Here is a 21,891-nt window from a genome sequence, read left to right as displayed (position 1 = left end):
GGGACCCAGGGGCAGAAAGAGCCACAGCAGTGACATTCCCCAGTGTCACGGTGGCCGGGGGGTCTGAGGCCCTCAGTAGACATATCTGGGTCTGTCCTGACTTGGGGCTCCTAATGCTCTGTGGGTGACAGGTCCTCTGAGATTCTAGGGAGGGCTCTGGAACATTCCCCACAAACATGCGCATGGGTACACCCATGTACACACATGAAACTTCACACAGTCCACAAGATCATTCCCATTAGGGGTACGTCCTGCTCCCCTCTTCTCTTCTCCTCATCCAAAGCTTTTTTTTTAATTTAAAAAATTTTTTTAAATTAAAAAAAATATTTTTTATTTTTTTAAAAATTAAAAAAAAATTTTTATTTATTTATTTGAAAGACAGAGATCATGGGGGGAGGAGCAGAGGGAGAGGGACAAGCAGACTCCATGCTGAGCCCAGAGACAGAGACCAGGTTCAATCCATGCCCTTGAGATTATGACGGGAGCTGAAAGCAAGGGTCAGACCCTTAAGCGGCTGAACCACCCAGGCACCCCAAAGTTTTAGAATTTTTGATTCACTCATTCCCATACCTGAAATGGATTTGGAATAATAAAGTCACTATTTTCCTCAAGACCAAATGTCCTGGACACCCTTGCCTCCTCCTATTCCCCATCCCCACCCCAATACAAAACCACACTGAAATTCCAGAATAAATCTGCCTGAAACCCCAAGTTCGATCCCAGTCGGGAGCTAGTGCTGCAAGCAGGTAGGCAGAGCCCGGGGTGCCTGGCCCTGAGCCGCACTCATTTGTTCACTCAGCTTAGTAAGGGCTCCTGGGTGCCGGGAGCTTGGGATACCCTGGAAGGGAAACAAGTCGCGCCCTCCCCTTGCAGAGCCCCGGTTGCAGCAGAGGGAGACAAACAATACTAGACGTGAAAAGCAATTCCATTCTCTGTCTAGTAGATGACAAAGTGGTACCGCGAAGAAAAAGGAGAAGTTCGACAGGGATGTGGGGGACCCAGATGTCGGAGCAATTCTGAGTCAGGTCCGAGCGGACCTGGCCGAGGAGGTGACCTTCAGGTAAAGCCTTGATGGAGATGGCAGAGCCGCTCCCGTGGATAACTTGCAAGGACACCCTCCTGCTCACGGGGTCGACCCGGGTAAGGAGGGCAGATGCTCCGCGCGTTCCCCGAGGCCGGAGTGGCTGGAGAACAACAAACAAGATCAAGGGCAGCGGATGAGCTCAGACGGGGCCTGGGGCCTGGGGCCCCTCCAGCGGGACTCGAGAGGTCGCAGGAAGGGCGCGGGCTTCCTGGAGGGACGCGGGGGGGGGGGTGCTGCGGCGAGGTTCGGAGCAGCTGCTGAGAACAGACTCCAGCAGACGGAGGAAGAGCAGGCTGACCTCTGGGGGGGGGGGCGGCTACGGCACCGGTGCAGAGGGGAGCCGGAGGGTGGCTCCACAGGTCCGGCCGCACCCACACGCCCACGGACAGACGGACAGACGGACGGACGGAAGGACGGACGGACTCCGCATCTATTTTGACGCAGAGCCCATGGCAGCTCGTGGCAGCTCCGCTCGGGGGTGAAGGAGAAGGAGGAATGGACGGCTGTAGGGCTCGGGCGCGGGGAGAGCTGCGGCCAGCTGCGCGGGGTCAGTCAGTCTGAGAGGTGAGCCTCCCGTGTGTGAGAGGAGGCAAGGGGAGTGGGGCAGCTGGAGATGCGCATGCGCAACAAGCAGGGAGGCTGGGAAGGTGCCTGAGCGCAGGAGCGCAGGAGGGGTGGGGGTGGCGCTCAGGGAGAGGTTCCTGCAGAGACAGAAAAGGGTGGGGAGGGGCATAGGGCATGGGTGGCAAAGCCCTGAGAAAGTGCGGGAGAGAAAAAAGTAAAAGAAAAAATTAGTTTCTGGCTCAAGCAGAAATGTTAATTTCACCCAAAGAAAGAGAAGGCCCCAAACACGTTCATCAGGGCTTTGGGGGAAATCCAGCGATCACGCACAGATTTGGTACAAGCTGTCATGGAGTGGATGATTCTTTCAGCACTTTCTTGGGCCTCTTTGATCCTTTTTTTTTTTTTTTTTTTTAAGATTTAAAAAATCTTTTTATTCAAGAGAGCAGAACAAAGGGCGAGGGGAGGAGCAGAGGGAGAGGGACAAGCAGTAGCCATGCTGAGTGTGGACCCTGCGGCGGGGTTGGATCCCACCACTCCGAGCAGAAACCAGGAGTCCAGGGCTTAAGGGACTGAGCCACCCAGGCACCTCTCCCCTTGATCCTATTCTTATCAGTGTTTAAAAAGTGTAAAACCTGGGGCGCCTGAGTGGCTCAGTGGGTTAAAACCTCTGCCTTCCGCTGGGGTCATGATCCCAGGATCCTGGGATAGAGCCCCGCATGGGGCTCTCTGCTCATAGGGGAGCCTGCTTCCCCCTCTCTGTGCCTGCCTCTCTGCCTACTTGTGATCTCTCTCTGTCAAATAAATAAAATAAATAAAATCTTTAAAAAAAAAAAAAAGTGTAAAACCTGGGGATGCCTGGGTGGCTCAGTCAGTTAAGCGTCTGCTTTCCACTCCCGTCCTGATTCCAGGGTCCTGGAACTGAGTCCCACATGGGGCTCCTTGCTCATCGGGGAGTCTGCTTCTCTCTCTGCCTGTTTCCCCCCTGCTTCTGGCCCCTCTCTCTGACAAATAAATAAAATAAAACCTTCAGGAAAAAAAGTATAAAACCTTATGCATCACTTAGATTGTCCTGTGCTCGGATGATCTGTCCACCCTATGCCATTTACGATGATGCCGGCCTCTCCAAGGGACAAAAAAGACTACATTTCTGACATCGAATCAGGGAGGAAGAATATCATCTATTTTAAGATAAAAATTGGGGGTGTCCATTTGTTCGGTCTGCTGCTGTCTTTTCTCTCGTTCTGTTCTGCCATGCCCTGCTCTGAAGCAACACCTGCCATCTCCCCCAGCAAGACGCATGGGCCTGCGGAGGACAGTATGGGTTTCGCTTTGTCCGGCTCTCAGAGCACGCCACCACCCTGACCAAGGGGTCCATGCGGGCCACGACTTGTACACTGCCTATGATTAGACACTATCCCCTGTGGAAGAGGCCCTTGTAAAAATGGACATTCATGGGACGCCTGGGCGGCTCCGTTGGTTAAGCGGCTGCCCTCGGCTCAGGTCATGATCCCAGCGTCCTGGGATTGAGTCCCACATCTGGCTCCTTGCTCCGCAGGGAGCCTGGTTCTCCCTCTGCCTCTGCCTGCCACTCTGTCTGCCTGTGCTCACTCTGTCTCTCTGACAAATAAATAAATAAAATCTTTTTTAAAAAATGGACATTCAGGTAACTTCCTTCTGCGTACTATGGAAGAGTAGCTCCCCATTCTGGTTTGGCTGCAAAATACTTCACTGATGCAGGAGCTGGCATCCTAGATGAAGATTACAGAGGAAATGTGGGCATCATACTACTTAATTTTGGCAAAGGAAGTTTGAAGTCAAAAAGGGCGATCGGATCGCACAACTCATTTGTGAATGCATTTTTTTATCCAGAAATAGAGGAAGTTCCCGTTTTAGATGACACTGAAAGGGGTTCAGGAGGTTTGGGTTTTACTGGGAAGAATTAAATTATGCCAAGAATAGAAAATGAGAAAACACACTTTTTCTTAAAAATAGTTTTTGCCTTAGGGCACCTGGGTGGCTTAGTGGGTTAAAGCCTCTGCCTTCTGCTCAGGTCATGATCTTAGGGTCCTGGGATCAAGATCCGCATCCGGCTCTCTGCTCAGCGGGGAGCCTGCTTCCTCCTCTCTCTTTGCCTGCCTCTCTGCCTACTTGTGATCTCTGTCAAATAAATAAATAAAACCTAAAAAAAAAAACAAAAAAACTTTTTGTCTTAACAAAAAAAAAAAGATAAAAATTGGGTTCTGAAGGTCACTAGACATCCTATTTCAGAACTTGCATTCTTGTATCATTTCATAGCTTATATCCAGGATCCGATGTGAGGATGAAAACCTCTGTGAGGCAAATAAGGAAGCATTATTTGCTGAATGCCTGACCCACTTTCCTGGGCGCGGTATGTGAACCCGGAGGATTCAGGGACCTGCCCCAGTAGCCTCGAAAGGCTCCAGCCAGGCTCCCTGGCTCTGGGCCCAGTTCTCTATTTCTTATGGTTCTTTTGGACTATGTTGCTATCTAGCTGAACTCAGCTACCTGAGGGCAGAGTGTGTCCTCTGTGTCTGGTGTACCTATATTAGGCCTCACATGGAAGGTGTTCAAAATGTTTGCTGTTGGGGAGGCCAACAGTAGGTACTCGGATATACTAGGGGGAAGAGAACACTATTCCAAAAAGTGGACAGCCATCCCTATTATTTGGCCAAAACTACAAGCAAAGGAGGGGCAGGAAAAAGTGTAGTTGGGGACAGAAATTCAGTTTGGAAGGATGAATGTCCTAGAGAGGGACGGAGGTGGCAGTCACACAGCAATGGGAATGCACTTGCTGCCACTTAAGTGTATGCTTGAAAATGGTTAAAATGGTACATTTTATGTTATGGATATTATTAAAAAAGAAAAACTATTAAAAAAAAAAAAAAACACCATGAGCAAAGGCACTGAGGGGTAAGTAATATGTCTTAACAACCTTGTGTTTCCAGAGCCAACCAGGGATTTTACAGAATGTAAAATTCCACTCTACGTGTTTTTTGTTTGGGGAAAAATAGTTGTTCTTCATAAAAATATGCCGTTTATGTTCATCTTTAATGGGCTTATTGTAATTTTCAAATGCACTAATGCATCTCTTTAAAATTTCTCAGCTTTAATATCAACAGATGTAATATTACTACATAAAGGGTCCTTGATATTTTCAAGCACATAAGGGTCCTGATACCCACATGCCTGGGACACTGGCTCAGTGGGAGAGACAGACAGACAAATGGGTGAACAAGAAATCAGGAAGTGCCCAGTGCCACCAGCATGAATGTTGACAGAAAGGGAAGGTCTCTCCAAGAAGCAGAGCCCTGAGGGTAGCAAGGAGCCTGGGCTCCAAAGCCCAGACTGGGTCAAGCACGGTTGCAGGAAGAGAGGCTGGCATTTCCTTAGGCCCCATTAACAAAAAAACAAAACACCCAAAAATGCCAGTCCCGTGAAACCGCGTGGTGGTAAGCCAGAGAGGAACAGCACACAGAGCGGATCATGCAGACCGGGGTCGGGAACGGAGAGACAACGTCACGGCTGCTGAGTGGAGAATATTCTAGAAGGCGCTGTGTAGCCAGGACACTGAGTGGGAAGCGCAGATTGTAGATGGGGCCTGAGCTGGGATGGGATGGGAGGAGCACAGGGGCCAGCTGCCACCCCCTTGGATCTTTCCTTACCAGGGAGCTCCGCCCTCCAGGGAGCGCTACTGTCCAGGATTCCCTGAGTGCACCATGGGGCAGAGGATTACCCCAGAGTTGTATCTGCTACCTGGCTCCCCTACTGGGGCAGGCAGTCCGGGGCAGTGAGACCTACATTGTCACCCCTGTCCCTGCACTACCCGGGAAAGTCACATGCAGCAGACAGTAATGCTGGTGAATTCTGCGCTGGGCACGGTTCCCAGCGCTCCACATACATTAACTTACTCAATTTTTACAACAAAAGGCGATGTAAATGAGATTCTTGGGCCCACTTTCCTGATGAGGAAACTGAGGGACAGAGTGGTGAAGCATCTGTCTGAGGTAGCAGCGGTTGCAGGATACAGCCTAGAATTTCTGGCTAAAATCAGCCTTCCCCCCCACCCCCCACCGCGGTACCCAGTAGCTGTTCGCTATGGGAATGAAAGTGTTAATAAACACAATAGTGGGGGGGGGTTGATTGATTTTTCACCTAGTGGCTATACTCAAGGAGGGCTTTGAACTCACAGCCTGGAGATATCAAGAGATGGAGAGCTCCACACTCCTCCATATGAGCCGCCAGGCACCAACCCCCATCCCCCGCCCCCATCCCACCTTTTGTTTAAGTTTATTTACACTGCGCTGTTTTTAAGTAAGCCCGTGGAATCAGCAAAATGCAATACACCCGAGGCATTCCTGACTGTCGTGGGGGCAGTGAGACACCCTACCTGCTGGATGTCTTCACCCAGCTCAGTCTAATCAGCTCAGCCCACTGGGCATAACTGCAGAAAACAAGTATTTACTGAGCTCCGGGCTGTGCCAGGCAGGTCGTAGGTGCTGAGGAAGTAGTAGTGAAGGGGACACAAAGTGCTCAGGCTCAGGAGGCTTCCGCGCCAGCAGGGAGACCGACTGTAAATCCAGGAAGCAGGAAGAAGGGCCCTCGCATGGGGCAAGTGCTGGGAAGGGAGATGGGGATGCAGGGGGACCGCCTGAGATGGACCGGTCCAGGATCAAAGCGGCAAGCTCCCGCAGAGCCCCGGAGGCCTGGACTCAGTTCTGAGTAGCTGGGGAGCCAGGGAGGGATCCTGAGGTGAAGTGGAGCCTTGTCTTACCTTTTATGTATTTAATTTTTAAATATTTTTTTTTATTTATTTGAGAGTACGTGCACCACTAGGGGCAGGGCCAGAGGGAGAAGCAGACTCCCCGCTGAGCAGGCAGCCTGACATAGGGGGCAGGGGAGGGGGGATTGATCCCAGGACCCTGAGATCATGCTGAGCTGAAGGCAGAGGCTTAACCCACTGAGCCACCCAGCGCCCCTGGTCTTACCTTTTATAAGGATCATTCCATCTACTCTGGGGAGAATAGGCTAGAAGTACAGAGACCAGTGAGAGGCCACTTCCCTGGCCCAGGGGCCAGGCTGGGGTAGTGGTTGGGGGGATCAGAATGGACTCACTCTGGGATCCAATTAGAGGATCAGGCCAGTGGGATCTGCTGATGGGACTAGAACCCGCTTATGCCGTGTTTGAGTCCTGCCCCTGCCTTATCTGCCCTACCAGGTTCTGCAGATTCTTCTTCAGGACTCAAGTCAAATCCCATTGTTCCACCCCTCCTGTGAGTGGTCAGGGCGCCCCACCCCCCACTGGCTCCCCTCTCTGACCCTCATCAGGCAGCACTCCTGTGAGCCAAGTTCTGAGCCTGCCAGCCTTCCAGGGGCCACTGTGTGCCCACTGTGTGTTTACTGCAGCATTGTTTAAAAGATGAATTGAGGGGCACCTGCGTGGCTCAGTCGGTTAAACGTCTGCCTTTGGCTCAGGTCATGATCCCGAGATCCTCAGATCAAGTCCCACATAGGGCTCCCTGCTCAACGGGAAGCCTGCTTCTCCCTCTGCCTGCCGCTCTCCCTGCTTGGGCTCTCTGTCAAATAAATAAAAAATAAAATCTTAAAAAAAAAAATAAATAAAAGACGTATCGATGTTGACAACTCAAATTCTCAGCAGTAGGGGAAGGAGTCCATAAATCATGGTACACCTATGCTCCAAGGAACTACAGAACTGTTTGTTACAAAGGTTGAAGTAGATCTTTGTATACTGATAGGAAAGAGGTCTGCAACTTACATATTTTCAGTAGGAGTAAATTGCAGGGGCCTCTGGGTGGCTCAGTCGGACACGTGTCTGCCTTCAGCTCAGGTTGTGATCTTGGGGTCCTGGGATTGAGCCCCAGTCTGGCTCCCTGCTCAGCGGGGAGTCTGCTTGTCCCCCTGCCCCTCCCCTCAACTCGTACTCTCTGTCAAATAAATAATAAAAATAATAATAAAAATCTTTAAAAGGGAGGGGTGCCTGGGTGGCTCAGTGGGTTAAAGCCTCTGCCTTCCGCTCAGGTCATGATCCCAGGGTCCTGGGATGGAGCCCCTTATCAGGCTCTCTGCTCAGCAGGGAGCCTGCTTCCTCCTCTCTCTGCCTGCCTCTCTGCCTACTTGTGGTCTCTGTCTATCAAATAAATAAATAAAATCTTAAAAAAAAAACATCTTTAAAAGGGGGCGCCTGGGTGGCTCAGTTGGTTAAGCATCTGCCTTCACTTCAGGTCATAGGCCCAGAGCCCTGGGATCCAGTCCCGCATAAGCTCCGTGCTCAGTGGGGAGCTTGCTTCTCCCTCTGCCCTTCCCACGACTCAAGCTAGCTCTCTCTCTGAAAAATAAATAAATACTTAAAAAAAAATCTTTAGAAGAGTACATTGCATGAAAATATGTATGCTTTCCATTTTTTATTTGAAAAGACTTGATATGTATATTTGCACGGGCAGAAAAGAGTCAGAAGGACACACACCAAATCCTGTATGGTAAGTCCCCGCAGGCATGGGGCCCTATCTCTATCTCTGTCTTAGGTTTTTACAATGATTCAGTGTCATTTTTATAATAAAAAATGCCATCTTTTCCCAAGATCCCACCTGGCCCTTACAGGTGCTGGGGAAGCAGTATCCCCTCCACCGGCACCCCCCCATCTCCCCTCCACATGCAAACCCCACCCCCCAGCCCCATCTCCTGCTCTCAGTCCGCAGAGTGCTGTGCCAGGTCCTGCCACTCTGTGCCCTGCAGACTATCGCTGGCTCCGAGCTTTTGGCTTCCCTCCCTGGACTGTACCTGAAGAAGCCTCTCTTCTGGTTGCTGGCAGAGCCCACAACCCCCTGTGGGGACAAACCCTCGGGCCAGTTCCTACCCTGCCAGGCCAGCCTCCCTCTAAGTATTCCCATGCCCCTTCTCAAACCTGGCCTCCATTATCTGCAGCTTTGAATCACTTCCCTACTGAGAAACTTCTAAGGCTTCCAATGCCTGAAAATAAAATCCACTCTGGCACTGCAATAAAGGGCTTTTGCAAAACTTGGCTCATGTTCCCTGCCCACTTCCAACCATTCCACGGCTCCCCTGCTCCCCATGCTGGAGCCAGGCCAAACCCTCCCAGTTCCAAACACACCACACCCTCCATCCAGGTCGGCTAGTCTTTGTGCCTTTGCTCAAGCAGCCTGGAACGCAGCTCCGCTTCCCATCCCCTTCAACAGACCCCCTGGTAAACAAGTACTTAACCTTCAAAACCCGTGTGCAATTCCCCTCGTCCAGGAAGCATCCCCTGAACCTGGCTGGGTCCTGCAGGAATGGCTGACCTCTGCCTGCCCTGTTTCCCTGCATTCTGGGCCTCCATCTGTAACAGTCCTTTTAGGACTCAACACATCCACTACAGCCCATGGCCCCCCATCTGCTCTGCCACCGGTTTCCACGAGACCTGGGAGCTAAGCATGGTTTATACATCGCTAAATGGTTGAACAAAAATCAAAAAGAGGGTGTTTCATGACACTTGACCGTTGTATGAAATGTGTACCAAGGGGCACCTGCGTGGCTCAGTCCGTTGAGCGTCTGCCTTTCGATCACGTCATGATCCCAGAATCCTGGGATCCTGCCCCGTGTTGGGCTCCCTGCTCAGCAGGGCGTCTGCTTCTCCCTCTCCCTCTGCATCTCCCCTCATTATGCGCACTCTCAAATAAATAAATAAATAAGATCTTAAAAAGAAACATATACTGAATTATGTGAAAATGATACTGATAAGGAAGGCCACACTTAAGGTATATAAAAAATATATATGGCTGCTTTTCACCCTCGGATGACAGAGATAAATGACCCCAGAGCCTAAAGTATTTACTGTCTGGTCTTTTACAGAGTTTGCCGACCCCTGGCCCGCTCTCCTTATGTATTTACAGGTCGATGTTCAGATCCACAAGACCAGATTACATTTCCCCGTTGATCAGTTGCGGCTTATTATGAAAGACTCCGCATATAGACACCCCCCCCCAGCCATTGATTAACTAACTGCTTCTTGGCTTTTCTGTAATCGCTCGCCCTTCCCCTGTTAGACCCCTCCCCCAGTTAATTGTTTAACCACTCCCTTGCCTTTCTGTAACCACTTGGCTTTTAGGGGGTGATACTGGTCTCCTGTTTCAACAGGATACTTTATGTGCATAGTCATGTAGGCAAGGGGGGTCGCCTAGGTACGTGGGCCTAGTCACGTAGGCAGGATGTTTCTCTGCTGAGTAATAAGGTCCAACTCCCCCTCCTCACTCCCCCTCCCCACCTTTCTCTTCGCGCGCCGGGGTCCTTCAAAGCCAATCTACAAACACCGAGTATGCCTTACATTCAAACCAGCCAATAAGAACCTTGTAACTATGTTTCTGCTTCTGTACGTATGCTTTCGCTTCCCCAAACCCCATAAAAAGGCCCTGAACAAAGGGCTGGCGCGCGAGTCTTCCTAAGACTTGATCGCCCGCAGGTACCTGTGTCAACTCAATAAACCTCGTGCTGTTTGCATCTGATCAGTGGACTCGGCTTGGTTTTTGGGTCCGGGGGTCTCCTCCTGAGAAGGGGTCCATTCCGGGGTGCTTGGAGCCCCGGGGGATCTTTCAATTACTGTAGCCTGTGTGACGGGGGATCTCAGCACGTACGGAACAGATGCCTAGCTGCTCAGTCATGGCGATGTGGTGGGGTTTTTTTTAAAGATTTTATTTATTTATTTGACGCAGAGAGAGAGAGAGATCACAAGTAGGCAGAGAGGCAGGCAGAGAGAGAGAGGAAGAAGCAGGCTCCCTGCCAAGCAGAGAGCCCGATGTGGGGCTCGATCCCCCCAGGACCCTGAGATCATGACCCAAGCTGAAGGCAGAGGCTTAACCCACTGAGCCACCCAGGTGCGCCAGCAATGTGTTCTTGAAAGGGAAAATGCAGCGGCTTCCTGATTTGTGGAGGAAACATGGCCATAAAAGAAAGGTCAATGTCAGACATCCCCGGGGTCGGGGGTCAGCATTTTTTTCTCCCCGGGAAAAGAGTAAAACATGTTACAGCCTCAGTTCCGCTCACGATTCCTCTGGACTGAGGACAAAAATGGAGACCTAAGTCGACACTTAAAAGATAGATTGCTTCTCGCGAGAAACCCCCACACCCCCAGTTCTGTGGATCTTATTATCCTCACACAGGTGCTTGCTGTCATTAGTCTAGACGGGGCTTAAGAGATGCAGGTGCTCTTTCCTCTCTTTGCCATATCTAAAGAGGTGGTTTTTTAAAAAGATTTTATTTATTTATTTGACGGAGATCCCAAGATCTCTGGCAGGGAGAGAGGAGGAAGCAGGCTCCCTGCTGAGCAGAGAGCCCGATGCGATGCGGGGCTCGATCCCAGGACCCCGAGACCATAACCTGAGCCAAAGGCAGAGGCTCTAGCCCACAGAGTCACCCAGGCGCCCCTAAAGAGGTGTTCAGTTGCCAAAGTCCCCCATAACTTGCTTCCACCCTACCCCTCCGACCCCAAACAGGAATTCTCCCCCACAGGCAAGCACAGCCTCTCACTCTCCCAGGGAACCTGTCTCCTGCCAAGGTCGACTATGCACGCAGTTTTGGAAAGTTGGTGCAGTCCGGAGCTGATAGCCCAGAAAGAATTCTCGAGACATCTTTGATGCAAAACAGTGGGGACAGGGCGCAGGGACAGGGCGCAGGGACAGGGCGCAGGGACAGGGCACGGGGACAGGGCATGGGGGGCGGAAGGAGCTGCTGTGGCTGTGGGATCCCTGCGGCCCTGGGGTTGTGAAGAGCAAGTGATTATACACCTAGGGGCTAGGAAAAGTGAAGATACGGGGAAGTTCCAAGAGGACTTTCCTGCGTTAAAGCGCTAAAGCCTCAGGATCTGGAGGAAGGTTATAATGAGCCTATCTCCAGCACTTATCAATGGGCTGCAAGTTATAACGACATTAAAATTTATCTGTATTTCCTTCTGCCTTGGTCCCCCATGTCACTATCCAGCTCCAGGTGTCCTTGAAGACTTACCTCCAAACCCCGCCTCCTCGGGGCCCACCCACCTGGGTGGCTCAGCCAGGAGTCCTCTTGAGTTTCTCTCCCTCAACGCCCCCCCCCACACTCCCGAGCGCGTGCACACACCCCTCTCTCCAAAATAAATAGATAAATCGTAAAACCAACCAACCAACACTCCTCCTTCCTTGAAGATTCGGACTCCTCTAGATCTGCAGGCCACGTATTAGAACCAGAGCCATTGCCTGTGCCCTACGTTTTGGCACCGGTCAGAGTTCTGCAATTTAGTAGCCACAACGCAACGCAAGTGTGTACTTTGCAGAAAAACTCCGTCGCATCTCGTCAGTGTGTCCCACACAGGCCTAGACCCTCGGCGAATGCTGAACGGTTTCCTGAAAAGAGGAGGAGCCGAGAGCAGACAAGAACACCAGATCCGTAGTACGTGAAGAACTAAACTTGGCAATGTAGATGCACCTGCTTGCTAACGACAAGTCCGTCGGATTCTCAAGCCATTTCAGGAACAGATGCACTCGAAATAACCACCAGTGAATGCTGGGGAGGCCTTCGAGATGCAGGAACACAACGAATGGGAAGGTAATCCAGACCCTCTTCCAGGTGGGAGATGAGAAAAAAATCAGATTAAGCTGGCTAACAACTATTAAGGGTTGGACATGGACGACTAAAGTTTCCCAGCAACCCTATGACATCGTTCCCCCTTTTACAGTCAGGGACACGGAGGCACGGAGAGGGTGTGGGCAGAAAGAGCTAGGGATCCCCAGAAAAAGAAAGCCAAAGCATACCTTTTTGAACATAAGTCATGGTAGGTCCCTGGCCATCTTGGGAAAGAATGTGAGATCTCCATGGGGCGTCTGCGTCTCCCTCTGCCCCTCCGGAGGGCAGACGCACGCACACCCCCAACCATTCTCCCTCAAATAAGTAAAATCCTCAAAAATTTTTTTTAGAAAGTGAAGACTGATGTGCCACTCAAGCAATCTCTGAGCAGTCTTCGCAGGATCTAAACCCTCTGAGCGCCCAGATACCAGGCTGACCAAAGCCAGAGAATTAATGATGCCAGTTCTTGCCTGCCCTCGGCACTCTGATCTGCTCTCCGTCACCTTAGATGACTTTTGCCACAATTCAATGCTCTTCCCCACCGCACGAGACCCTTCAGGATTCATGTGCACCCTTAGCTTCTAATGTCCCCAGTTTTGTTGTTCGGGGAGACACTGCTTTGCGAACTATCCCCAGTATTCTCCTTCCTTGTTTGTTCGTTTGTTTTTAAGATTTTATTTATTTATTTGACAGACAGAGATCACAAGTAGGCAGAGAGGCAGGCGGCGGTGGGGGAGAGGGGTGGGTAGCAGGCTCTCTGCTCTGCAGAGAGCCTGATGCAGGGCTGGATCCTAGGACCCTGAAACCATGACCTGAGCCAAAGGCAGAGGCTTTAACCCAATGAGCCACCCAGGCGCCCCTAAGATCATTTATTTTAAAGATGTTATTTATTTCTTTGAGAGAGCAGGCACACCTTCGTGCTAGTGGAGGGGAGGGGCAGAGCCAGGCGCCAGACCGGGTACTTGATCTCACAACCCATGAGCGATCCTGACCTGAGCTGAAACCAAGAGATGGACACTTCACCAGCTCAGGCACCCAGGTGCTCTCCAGGACTATGTCGTTTTTGGCTAATAGCCAGAAGAGGAGAACCCAGGCTCAGGTAACAAGGGTAAGAATAACATGTCACCACGTCACAGGTTGTCAGTGTCAGAACCTGGATTTAAGCCCAGAACAGCAGAGTGCAGAGGCTGCTGTAAAAACTGACCCACCACACATACGAGGTTAGTCCTGGGGCAGGGAGCACAGGTCGGGAGCCTTCGACAGAACTCAACCTCAAACTGATTATCATACTATTTTTCTTCCCTTAAAGATCTTATTTATATATTTGACAGAGAGAGACACGGTGAGAGGGAACACAAGCAGGGGGAGCAGGAGAGGGAGAAGCAGGCTCTCCACTGAGCAGGGAGCCTGATGTGGGACTCGATCCTGAGACCCTGGGATCATGACCTGAGCTGAAGGCAGAGGCTTCATGACTAAGTCACCCAGGGGCCCCCATACTATGTCTTGACATGCTGCATTCATCATTTTTTGAAAAATCAATTTCCATTTAAGTATCTGTTTTCTTGAATGTAGCTTGGGTTTATAAAAGCTTCAACACACCCTCCTAAAATGCCCGTCAACGGGGAGCCACCAGCCATGAGAAGGACCAGGGTGTCCCTGCTGGTTGCCGCAGCATGTGAGGAAGACTCTGCCCTTGGCCGAACCGTGGTCCCGCACCGCAGCCTACAAATCCTGCACTTTGCAGGGCTGTCCCTTTCACCCACCCCACAAGAGACTTGAACAAACCCAGGCGTGGTTTCCAGCTGCCCACGGCTGTCCCTAGGAACGCGGACCTCAGCCCTCTTCAATGCCCGCCTGACCAAGCTCAGGCTGCCCATTCCAGGCAATCCCTGAAGCGAGGCCTCCGAACCCCCCCGAGAGCAGTTACTTGAGAAGGTTTAGGATTTAAGTCCCTCCTCGTCTCTCTCAGATAGACATGTATCCCCCACCCCCACCCCAGAGTGTCATTCTCAAAGGCCCACATGCTCAAAGGCCATTCCCTTTGAGAGGATTACCATCAGAGGGACAGGCCCCCTGTCCCCTGGTCTCTGTGGTAGGGCAGGAGCCCCACTTGGACAATCACTGGTCATCGGGCCTGCTGGCATTGACACTGACCGACTCTGGTACTCACTGTAATTTTCCATGTGTCTGACTCTCTCCCTCTCTCTACTCCCTCATTCTCAATTTTTAAAAAAGATTTTATTTATTTATTTATTTATTTTTAAAGATTTTATTTATTTTGAGAGAGAGAGTGAGAGAGAGCATGAACAGAGGGGAGGGGCAGAGGGAGAGGGAGAAGCAGACTCCCCACTGAGCAGGGAGCCCAGTGCGGGGCTCGATCCCAGGACTCTGGGATCATGACCTGAGCCAAAGGCAGATGCTTAACTGACTGAGCCACCCAGGCACCCCACCCCCTAATTCTCCCTTTGAAACACCGCACCAGCCTTGCACAAGTTGGAATGCAGCTTGGCTCTTCCCTCCCTGGCAGTCTGGCTTTATAAGGGATCACCAAGATATGCTGTTGACTGGAAAGCGCAAGGTGTGGGATGGTGACCAGGGACAGTGTGGGCGAGGCCACACCTCCCCAAGTGCCCCCTCTTCCTTGTCAGTTTTTTTTTTTTAAGATTTTATTTATTTATTTGGCAGAGAGAGATTACAAGTAGGCAGAGAGGCAGGCAGAGAGAGAGAGGAGGAAGCAGGCTCCCCGCTGAGCAGAGAGCCCGATGTGGGGCTCGATCCCAGGACCCTGAGATCATGACCTGAGCCGAAGGCAGCGGCTTAACCCACTGAGCCACCCAGGCGCCCCTTCCTTGTCAGTTTTAAAGCATCATGCTTAGTCATGGTTTTCAAAGTCAAGGCACAAACCCTACAATAATTTTTTTTTTAAAGATTTTATTTATTTATTTGAGAGAGAGAACATGAGCGAGGAGAAGGTCAGAAAGAGAAGCAGACTCCCCGTGGAGCTGGGAGCCCGAAGCGGGACTCGATTCCGGGACTCCGGGATCATGACCTGAGCCGAGGGCAGTCGTCCAACCGACTGAGCCACCCAGGCGTCCCAAACCCTACAATAATTTGAGGTAATATTGGGCACCTGGGTGGCTCAGTGGGTTAAGCCTCTGCCTTCAGCTCAGGTCATGATCTCAAGGTCCTGGGATCGAGCCCCACATCGGGCTCTTCACTCTGCGGGGAGCCTGCGTCTCCCTCTCCCACTCCCCCAGCTTGTGTTCCCTCTCTCGCTGTGTCTCTTTCTGTCAAATAAATAAAAATAAAATCTTAAAAAAATTTTTTTTTAATTTAGGTAATATTTATTGAATGTTAGATTCAACCAGTTTAATTCATCCCATTTTCATGGCTCCCATAAAGGGCTACTTTTATCAAACTCATTTTACAGATAAGACTCAAAGCCACAGAGGGGTGCCTGGGTGGCAAAGTAAGTTGAGCCTCCAACTCTTGGTTTCAGCTCAAGTCATGATCTCAGGGTCCTGGGATTAAGCCCCAGGGTCAGAATCTAGCTCCTACTCTGTCCCTCTCCCAGCTTCTGCGGGGGCGGGCACTCTCTATCCCTCAAATACATAAATAAAATCTTTAAAAAAAAAAATCACAAAGCTAGTGAGTGGCTGAGCCACACCCCACGTTGTCTCTAGCAGAGCAAGTCTGTTCTAAGGACATGGATAAGCATCTATATCCACTCGGTAACAAATTTGTTATGTTTGAAAAAATAAAGTAAGGAGCGCATCGTAATTTTATTGTATTTTTTATTTTTTTAAGGTTTTTTTTTTGGACACAGAGAGAGACACACACAAAGGCAGACACTGAACAACGGAGCCATCCAGGCGCCCAAGTGCATCGTAATTTTAAACCAAATGTAAAAACAGCCATTGCTTAAGCTTCTCTTAGAAACATTTCAAACAAAGAGAACAAACAAAAAGATAAGGAAGTGGGAGGAGGCAGACAGCCAAACCACACAAAGGTTTCTCCCTCACCTGCTTCCTGCTGGAAGATTTCAATTTCTTGTTCTACCAAAATTAAGTGAAACAAAAACCCAAATTCATGAAAACTGGATACACTTGGTATTTAAGGAACCATGTTTCCTTTGTCCGAAGTGGGTTTCTCTTTATGGATGAAATGTATTAATTTTTTTTTTAAAGATTTTATTTATTTATTTGACAGAGAGAGATCACAAGTAGGCAGAGAGGCAGGCAGAGAGAGAGAGGAGGAAGCAGGCTTCCTGCTGAGCAGAGAGCCCGATGCGGGACTCAATCCCAGGACCCCGAGATCATGACCCGAGCCGAAGGCAGCGGCCTAACCCACTGAGCCACCCAGGCGCCCCTGAAATGTATTAATTAACGGAAGTAAAGCAGCCATAAACCCAAGTCACTCCAGCCTCCAAAACAAACTTGATTTCATAGAACCTGGACCAAGATGAAACACGCAAACCCTTCCCAAGGGGCATTGGAGATACAGAGGGTCTCTGCCCACATGCATAGGTAGACCCTATCGCCTTTATAAAGCAGTTAGATGCACCTCTCTCTGAATAGTCTTTTTTTTTTTTTAAGTTTTTTTTTTTAAAGATTTTATTTATTTATCTGACAGAGAGAAATCACAAGTAGATGGAGAGGCAGGCAGAGAGAGAGAGAGAGGGAAGCAGGCTCCCTGCCGAGCAGAGAGCCCGATGCGGGACTCGATCCCAGGACCCCGAGATCATGACCTGAGCCGAAGGCAGCGGCCTAACCCACTGAGCCACCCAGGCGCCCTTTTTTTTTAAAGATTTTACTTATTTATTTGACAGACAGAGATCACAAGTAGGCAGAGAGGCAGGCAGAGAGAGAGGAGGAAGCAGGCTCCCTGCTGAGCAGAGAGCCCCAGATGCGAGATGTCATGTGGGGCTCGATCCCAGGACCCTGAGATCATGACCTGAGGCGAAGGCAGAGGCTTTAACCCACTGAGCAAACCAGAAGCCCCTCCCTCAGAATAGTCATAGTCTGAATGCCCAGCAAGCCAGTGACTCCTAGTTCATCTTTCACCACTTACTTACGGGCCTTGCGTAACTCAAGACTATTTCTGAGAAAGCGGTCTCTCTCATGGTTATTTTTATTTCAACTGTTTAGTTCAGAAGTCAAACTAATAATTGATCACTAATAACTGAAAAGGGTTTTCTCCCTCCCTTTCCCCCTCCTTCCCCCTTCTCTTTGCTTAGCCAACACCCCCTTCTCCCACTCCCTTAAACATTCCTCCCATGTTGTAAAAAGTGATAAGATACTACAAGGAATGTTGAAAGGTCAGTCTACATGCTAATAAGGGATTGTAGTCTGGCCAATGCCGATGGTCAGTCTACATGCTAATGAAGGATTGAAATCTAGCCAATACTGTCTGTTTCCCTTTTGTTAACGACCAATGAAAGTAACTTCCCACTATGTAAATGAAGGATGCTGAGCGAACCAATCAGGGGTATTCCCGCGCGCCAAGTATGCCTTTACATTCAAACCAGCCAATGAAAACTTTGTAACCATGCTTCCGCTTCTGTACGTATGCTTTCGCTTCCCCAAACCCCATAAAAAGGCCCTGAACTAAGGGCTGGCGCGCGAGTCCTCCTAAGACTTGACCGCCCGCAGGTACCTGTGTCTACTCAATAAACCTCGTGCTGTTTGCATCTGACCAGTGGACTCGGCTCGGTTTTTGGGTCCGGGGGTCTCCTCCTGAGAAGGGGTCCATTCCGGGGTGCTTGGAGCCCCGGGGGGATCTTTCAATAACAGCTGCCACATAGTGAGCACATAGGACAGCAAAACTGTGCTAAATATTGTGTATATAAATATGTACATATATATGAAAATTACTGCATATTAAAATAAATCAATACAAATTAAATAAGTACTTTATTTAATCCCACAACAGGTTTTAGGTAGGTAGCATATTATTATCTTTTTAGAGTTGACTCCAAACCCAACATGGGGCTTAAACGCCCAACCCTGAGATCGAGAATCCCATGCTGGGGTGCCTGGGTGGCTCAGTCCTTAAGCGCCTGCCTTCAGCTCAAGTCATGATCCTGGGGTCCTGGGATCAAGCCCCACATCAGGCTCTCTGCTCAGCGGGACACATGCTTCTCCAGCTCCCCCTGCTTGCGTTCCCTCTTTCTCTGTCTCTCTCTGTTAAATAAATAAATCTTAAAAAATAAAAATTTAAAAAATCACATGCTGGGACTCCTGGGTGGCTCAGTTGGTTAAAAGCTGCCTTTGGCTCAGGTCATGATCCCAGCGTCCTCAGATTGAGTCCCACATCCTGCTCCGTGCTCAGCAGGGAGCCTGCTTCTCCCTCTGCCTCTGCCTGCCTGTGCTTGCTTTCTCGCTGTCCCTCTGACAAATAAATAAAAATAAAATCTTTAAAAATAAAATAAAATATAAAAAATCACATGCTCTACTGACCGATTCAACCAGCCCTGGTATTTAGCTTTATTTAGAAAATACCTATGTATTGTAGGGGCGCTTGGGTGGCTCAGTGGGTTAAGCCTCTGCCTTTGGCTCAGGTCATGATCTGGGGGGGTCCTGGGATCGAGTCCCGCATCCGGCTCTCTGCTCAGCGGGGAGCCTGCTTCCCCCTCCCCTCTGCTTGCCTCTGTCTACTTGTGATCTCTCTCTCTCTCTGTCAAATAAATAAATAAAATCTTTTAAAAAACAAATAAATAAAACCTTAAAAAAAAGAAGGAAAATACCTATGCATTTAAATCAATTACACCAAAATATAAATATTTAAATGAAAGGTATACAGCTTAAAAACGTGACATTCTTAAAATACATCACACCAAGACGCTCAAAAAGCAGTTAAAAATGCATTTTGAACACTTATGCCAGTTTTCATCTACATAGCAGAACAGAAGTGTTTTGACCCTGCATAGAAGTAGCGCTGCTGATAGGCTTAAGTGCAATTAAGAAGTTTTCTATCTGAAATCTTTCTCATTGAACAACTTTTTAAAAAGATTTTTCAGGGATGCCTGGGTGGCTCAGTCGGTTGAGAGGCTGCCTTCCTTCGGCTCAGGTCATGATCCCAGCGTCCTGGGATCGAGTCCCACATTGGGATCCTTACTCTTCGGGGAGTCTGCTTCCCCCCACCCCTCTCTCTGCCTGCTTCTCTGCCTGCCTGTACTCTCTCTATCTCTCTGACAAATAAATAAATAAAGTCTTTAAAATATTAAAAAAAAAAAAAAGATTTTTCATTTAGGGGGCACCTGGGGAGTTCAGTTGTTAGTGTCTGCCTTGGGCTCAGGTCATAATCCCAGGATTTATCAAGCACCTGTTGGGTTCCTTGCTCAACAGGGTGCCTGCTTCCTCTCTTCCCCTCTTCCCCTTGCCTCCCCTCTTCCCCTCCCCCTGTTTGCATTCCCTCCTTAGCTGTCTGTCAAATACATAAACAAAATCTTTAAAAAATAAGATTTTTCATTTATCTGACAGAGAGAAAGCACAAGCAGGGGGAGCAGCAGAGGGAAAGGGAGAAACAGGTTCCCACTGAATCCGGAGCCAGATGTGGGGCTCGATCCCAGGACCCTGAGATCATGATTTGAGCCAAAGTCAGACGTTTAACTGACTAAGCCACCCAGGCGCCCCTCATTGAGTAATTTTTTAAAAAACCTATTTGTATCTATCATTTATTCTATGCTGGACACCGAGCCAGGCACCCTACTGACCTTATTACATTGATTTAACAATTCAGTACATAAAAAGTTCTAAGAACCGTGCTGGACCTGGCGCGTGCTCGGTACCTGTTGGCTGCTGTGATCTCCGTCTTCCCATGCCTACTAATTCCTAATGAGGGAAGGATTATTATGCCCCACCACAAAGGAGGGCCTGGTGCTGTGTCCAGACTGACCCAGCTGGTCAATGGCAGAGCCCAGCGGAGGTCAGGTTTGTCTGTTCTTACACTTGCTGGTGCATCAAAAAATGTATGCATTAAATATAAGTCCAGTTCAGGGCACCTGGCTGGCTCAGTTGGTTAAGCGTCAGCCTTCGGCTCAGGTCATGATCCCAGGGTCCTGGGACCGAGTCCTACATCAGGCTCCTTACTCAGCGGGGAGCCTGCTTCTCTGTCTGCCTGCCGCTCCCCCTGCTTGTGCATCTTCCTTCTCTCTCTCTCTGACAATAAAATATCCTTAAAATACATACATTTAAGTCTAGTTCAGACACATGACACAATGTAGATCCCATGAGGTCTGAAGAACTCATTCCCTCTGGGAATTGGGAAGTGATAGGGGACGGGGGACATAGGGTGCAGAGACTGCCAGAAAACCCATGAACACTGACCCTACCTTGCACACAGCCTCCAAGAGGGCTTGTGCCTCCCCGTTTGCTCAGAGCCTGCAGCAGGCACAGTACTGCCGCTGGAGATCTGAGGGGTTGGGGAGTGCCCTTGAAGAGCTAACATAACAGACACCTGGCAATACAGACAAAGTAATGCAAACCGCGTAAGTGAAGAAAACTGACAAGGTGCTGAGCCAGGGACTAGACTTACAACTTCAGATGTGCTGAAAGCAGTTTCTTATAGTTTTCCTATTAAATGTCACATAATCAAGTCCTATGGACAAGAGAAGCTATATACTCTCCTTTTCTATCTGGCACTTTGCATAACAATAGACTGGATGCATGAGGACAAGGAAATAGGAATCTATTTCTATCCAACCCTTTATGGATCAACCAGCAACTGTGTCCTCAATGATATAGGTAAGGCGGGTTTTACGCCTAAAAGGGTCCCATTCTGTCTTCCATTATCCTGATGAAGTTTCATCTAGCAACTATTTATCCCACTTGGTCATAGTTCTAGAATGATCCGATCCCAAGACCCGCAGGGGCTGCAGTAAGGTGGGAGGCCCGGCGGAGGTGTTGGTCTGCCTGGGGCGGGGGTCAAACCCAGCGCCCTGGGTCCCCGCCGCCCGAGCTCTGCGCGGTGCCCCCAAGCCGTTACGGACCATCCAGCGGCCCCTTGCACCTGCGTCCTTCCCCCTTTGGCTCCCGGTCACCCTAAACTCCGCAGCGCCCGCTTCCGTCCTTGCCCTCCTGAACCGCCTGCCCTGACCGAGCCGCTTAAGAGGACCGAATCGGGGTCTTCAGGAGCGGGTCTCCCTCTACCTACCACCCACCCGCCAAGGGCAACTTTCAGAAGTTCTCCTTCGCCAACAAGAAAGACACACACACACACACACACACACGCACACACACACACGCCCACACACACCCCGGGGGCGGCGCACTGAGGGCGCAACACACACGCGCGCGCGCGCACGCACCACCGACCCCGCACCCCCAGCTCCCGCCGCACCCCTTCCCCCCAAAGACCACCCCCCTCCCTGAGCGAACGTCTGTCCGCGCGCTCTCGCGGGTCGCCTCTTCCAACGATCCCCCACCCCCGCCCGCCCGCGCGCTCTCCTCCCCCCGACGCCGCCCCCATCGACCCCCGGGGCGCGTGCCCGCCCGCGCGCTCTCGCCACGCTTCCCCGCGCGCGCATCCGCGGTAACCTCGCACCCCGCCTTCCCCGAGCCCTTGTAAGCAAATCAGCGCCACAAAAACCAACCAAAGGGCGGGAGGCGGGTGGTGGCGGG

General features: G+C 50.3%; 1 pseudogene; it reads left to right on the top strand.

The window, feature by feature from the left end:
• Positions 1-2,730: 2,730 nt before the first annotated feature.
• Positions 2,731-3,591, top strand: LOC122891947 (annotated as a pseudogene).
• The last annotated feature ends 18,300 nt before the right edge of the window (positions 3,592-21,891 follow it).

The sequence above is a fragment of the Neovison vison genome, chromosome 12, assembly GCF_020171115.1.
Source record: "Neovison vison isolate M4711 chromosome 12, ASM_NN_V1, whole genome shotgun sequence".
NCBI classification, from domain to species: domain Eukaryota; kingdom Metazoa; phylum Chordata; class Mammalia; order Carnivora; family Mustelidae; genus Neogale; species Neogale vison.
The sequence above is the reverse complement of the archived record's forward strand: the minus strand, read 5'-3'. Positions and strand labels throughout refer to the sequence as shown.